Here is a 5,189-nt window from a genome sequence, read left to right on the forward strand (position 1 = left end):
AAATGCAAATTATTCTATTGTCAAGGGACGTTTGGGTTGCTTCTAGTTTTTAGCTGTTACAAATAGCACTGCTATTCTCATTCTTATATGTGCCTTTTGGTGTACAAGCCTTTCCCTTGGGAATAAGGGTTGGGTCATAGTATGGATCCAATTTTTAAGGTAATACCAAATGGTTTCCTGCAACAGGCAGTGTTGATTAAAACTACTGAACTATTTCAGTAGTTCTATATCTTTTTCAACATTTGGTATTTTCTAAGAAGCCATTCTTTTGGTTGTGTGATGGTTGTGGTTTTATTAGTGTTTCCTGGGTGATGAATACGTTTTGAATGAGTATCTTTTCACATGCTTCTTTCCCATTTGATTGCCTATTTTTATATTCAACTACCTGTCTTTTTCATTGATTTGTAAAAGTTCTTTATATTGTATGTTATATTTGTGCTTATAATTGTGGATGATACATGGACTAAAATGCAGTATTTCAATTTATTCTAGCAGTTGATCTCTACTCAAGTATGGCTCCATCTAACATTGATCATTTCCTTTTTACCCCCAAGTTACTCTACTTAACCACCATGAATGATAGTCTTGTCTCACCAACCCCAGCCTATCATCTGTTGGTAAGCTTTGATCTTCAGTGACTTTCGACATATGTGTTCATGTATTGCCAAATCCTATTTTATACAGAAATGTATCAAAATCCTAAAATAAGGTCACAGAAAAACTCCATAGCTTGTTGAATATGGCTCTGAATAGTTGGTTTTACCCATTAAGAGATGCAAAAGGTAAAAAAAAGAGTGTGATTTAGCAAAAAAGAGTAAGTGAAAGAATTTTAAAGTATAATGGCAGAGTGTTTGCAGTTTAACATCTCCTTTTTAATGAGTTGAGAACTGAAATGTATTAATAACTGCTTTTTTGTGATTTAAAGATTTAAATATTTTATGTAAAGCTGGGAATATTTGAGATCTCTTAATTAATGTAAGTGTCCATATATGACCATAAGAGAATAGAACATAACATCTATTTTATGAAATAGTGAAAACTTATATCCAGAAGGTACCTTTGAAGTCATTGATGGCGCGTCTCTGAACCTGGAGTGTGGGGTTGAAGGTGGGTAGGAGGTAGTTGGGAGTGATGAGCAGTTCAAGGAAAGCCCCTGAGACCCTCTTCTGTCAGAGCAGCCAGGCTTCCCACCTGTTATTCTCATTGGCTTCTGAAAAAAAGTTCCTTTAAACATAAGTCGAAGCTATTATTTTTAATATTATGTGTCTATTTTAAATCTTTTGCTTCTAGATAAGGAGGTAGGATTCAGAGAGGCTAATTGGTTTGCTTCGGATCACTTTAGCAATGGCAGAATCAGGACTGAAATCCAAGTTTGCTGTCATCACAGTGCTCCTAGAATCTAAGCTTTGTGTTAGCTGACGTAATATCCTAATGATTTATTTATATTCTTTCCTTCCCACTTCCTGTTCTGGGTAGTATATTAACCTGAGTTATTTAGAGAATTAGAGGAAGGTTTCTGCATCAGGAAAGGAATATAACTTCATGTGCTTGCCACTGTTCCATGTGGTCCCTGGATTCCTAGCTTACCTGATAATAATTATAAATTCATAGAGTATCTTCTTTCCAACTCATTTTATGGCCCTCTGACAAATTTGGATTATAATTTAATTATGTGATTATAAATTTCTTATTCTCCTATCATCTAGTGTAGTTGGACCTCTGTATCCATGGATTCCACATACATGGGTTCAACTCAACATGGACTGAGAATATTAAAAAAAATGGACAATTGTGACTGTACTGAATGTGCACAGACTTTTTTCTTGTCATTATTTTCTAAACAATATGGTGTTAGAACTGCTTGCATAGCATTCACATTACATCAGGCATTTTAAATAATCTAGAGATGATTTAAACTATATGGGAGGGTATGCATAGGTTATATACAAATACTATGGCATTTTACATAAGAGACTTGAGCATCTGCAGATTTTGGCATTCACAGGGGTCGTGGAATCAATCCTTCATATACAGAGCAATGACTGTATACCTTTACACATTTTAGATGCCTAATATTGGCCCTGTTGTATTGGTCCTCATTGGGACTTGTACTGTTTGGTTTTCTTTACCTGCTCTCCTTTCTCGTTTCTTATTCCTATTGTTTGGTGCTGCCAGAACTGATGATTTGGTCAGAGACACTAGGAGATTTGACAGAAAGAAGTCAGTTAGAAAGAAAATCCAGAAGATAACCTAAAGGTCTTTGTTGACTTAGTAGAGGAAAAGTGGAAGGGGTCTTATACTTACCAGAGAAGGGTGACTAGGACAAAAGCTGGGAGGGAGGTCCCAGTGGTCTAGGCTTCAGAGACACATGATGAGGCCTACAACTAGGGACATGACCAGAAATGGCCTGGTCTAGACTACTTTTCTTGGTATTCTGCTCCTGAGTTACTGAGCACAGAGTTAAGTAGAGAATGACAGGAGGGAGGCAGGAACTCTTGCCCATGCAGTTGATTTCTGGGATTTGGAGTCAACTATTTTTTAGCATAGTATACAGAAGCAATGGATTAAGTTTTAGAAACTGATGGCGTCTTAGAGATCTTCTTGCCCCAAATTTTACCTCGTTAATGAGAAAACTAAGTCCATGAAAAGTCAAACTAAGCCTCCTGGCTCAGTTCTATATGGAACTGTGGAATACCAGTCCTATGCTTTTTATCCATATTTACTCAGTTGCATAAGAGAGAATAGCCCAGGGTAAGAGGTTAGGTTTTATTTTAAATGAAGTTCAGAAGCTATGGAAGGGAAGTAATATGATCTGATACACAGTTAAGAAGACAACTCCTGCTGTGTGGAGAACAAACTGGCAGAGAAAGAGTGGAAATTGAGAGAGCAGTTAAGAAGCGATTTCAGCAGTCCCAGAATGAAATGATTATGACTGGAAGATGAAGATGGAGAGAAGCAGATGTATTTTTAAGTTAAAAACCTGTAAGACTTGATGAATTGGATGTGGTACACAAAAATATAGAACAAATAAAGTATTTATGGCTTGAGCAACTAGGTGGATATAGGTATAATTTCTAAGATAGAGAAATGGGGAAGGGTGAGAGTATGATTCAGGGCTAGGAGGGTTGAGGTGGAGGGACAGTGGGGAGGAAGTTTGGGTAGTAAATGAAGACTTACTTCCGTTTGCCGTAATATCAACTGCTGAAATTGCCTTTCCTGGAGCATGGTTTGTTTCCTGGCATCCTGCTAAATACTATAAGGCACTTTTTTTGCCAACAGAATACTGAGCATAAAGGCATGATAAAGTGTTTTTATTTTATTTTGTTTTATTTTATTTGAGACAGGCGAACTCTGTTGCCCAGGCTGGAATGCAGTGGCACAATCATGGCTTACTGCAGCCTTGACTTCCCAGGCTCAAGTGATCCTCTCACTTCAGCCTCCGGTAGAGTAGCTGGGACTACATGAATGCACCACTGAACCTGGATAACTTTTGTATTTCTTGTAGAGAAGGAGTTTCACCATGTTGCCCAGGCTTGTCATGAGCTCTTGGGCTCAAGCAATGCTTCTGCCTCCAATTCCCAAAGTGCTGGGATTATAGTACTGAGCCACTGCACCCAGCCTTACAGCCTTATCAGTCTTCTACTTTAGGAAGATAAAGCTAAGAAGATAAGGTAGGGAAATAGCTACCACTTCTGTTTGTCTTTCATCCATGTAGAAATGGAATTAGAAATCCTTAGCATTCCTGTAGTCTAGTTTCTGAGAGCCTTAAGTTGTATCTACTGTAAGAGAAAGGGTGAAAGGACTTTTTGACAAATGTGCTGAGGGAAACGTAAGAAGGTAGGTCATCCCTGTCCAGTTTGCTGTTGCCATTATTACTGATTCTACAAATAATAAATGCTTTTTGGGATCCTTCTAAATCCGTGGCCTTTTCAAGGCATAGGAGATCAAGGCATAGGAGATTGCAGAGAGGAAAACAGAATCTTTGCCTTTATGGAAGCTACCTTCTAGAACATTGGTTATGTCAGTGCCCTGTTCAAAAACTTTCGTTAGTTCTTTGACAATTTCAGCAGCATACAGTATAGCCCTCTGCTGAAATCAGACACATGACTTGATGTCACCTACACTTGTATTTTCACCTCCATGCCTTTGCTTGTGCTATTTCTGTCACCTTCCTGCCTTCTCTGTTTTAAGTTAGCTAATCTGATCCACTCAGGACTGATATTCAGTACCACAGGGGTGTACTGGCCAGCATTCAGTTCTGATTAACCCTGCGCTCACCCTTCCAAGTGTAGGTACCTCAGTTCTTCTTGAACCCTCTTTTATGTCACCTTCTCAGCCTTCAGTGATGTCGTCTTCATTTGAACTTATGGTGCTCACAGATTTATATCACTTATTTCACAAATAAGTGAAGTAAGCTCACAGATTTCCTTATGACATCTGGCATACTTTTTTGCATGTTGTTTTCATCTTTATTTACAATTTTATTTATGTTTTTGGCTTTTATTCCTGAAATAAATGGCAAGTCCCTTGTGCAACTCAGGCATTAAATATGCTTTTATTAATTGTTGGATGCACTCAGCATCTCATAACTGTCTGCTGGAGACTTAAAGTGGAAAGGGGCCCCATTTGCTGATATTTTGTGTCACTGTGTCCATCCGTAAGCAATTCCATCCTTCATGGCCTTTCTCCACCCCCAGCTCCTGTCTCAGAGTCCTCCCTCATCACCTCAGGGTTGCAGGGGCATTACCATGCCAGCACCCCTTAGGATGCTTGGCTAGTTTTCTGCGTTAAAAGGACAGTGGGACGTCTTGCTTGCCAGCCAATTTAATGCAGGCTGACACTTCTGGCACACTGAATTAAGGTGGAGGAGCCAACAGCCCCAGAGAAGAGTCCATTTCTATGGAGATTAAAACAAGAAAATGACAGAGCACAAAACACTTTTATTTCTTTCTTATACTTAAAAATAAAGAAGATAGTAATTAAACCAGGCCAGAAGATGAGTTCTGATTGTTAATTGCTGAGGGAGATGCATTATTTTAATTTATCCCAGTTCATTTGCAGAACTAGGCAGACAAGGTACATATTTTGTGCTCTAGCCCATGAGACGATGCTGACAATTTGAGAATTAATCATTTTTGTATGTTCCAGATTTGCTATTTTAAAAGTGTAACTGCAATAGTATTTTTCCC

This window comes from Sapajus apella, unplaced genomic scaffold (assembly GCF_009761245.1).
Source record: "Sapajus apella isolate SASKATOON/1434 unplaced genomic scaffold, GSC_monkey_1.0 scaffold61, whole genome shotgun sequence".
Lineage (NCBI taxonomy): Eukaryota > Metazoa > Chordata > Mammalia > Primates > Cebidae > Sapajus > Sapajus apella.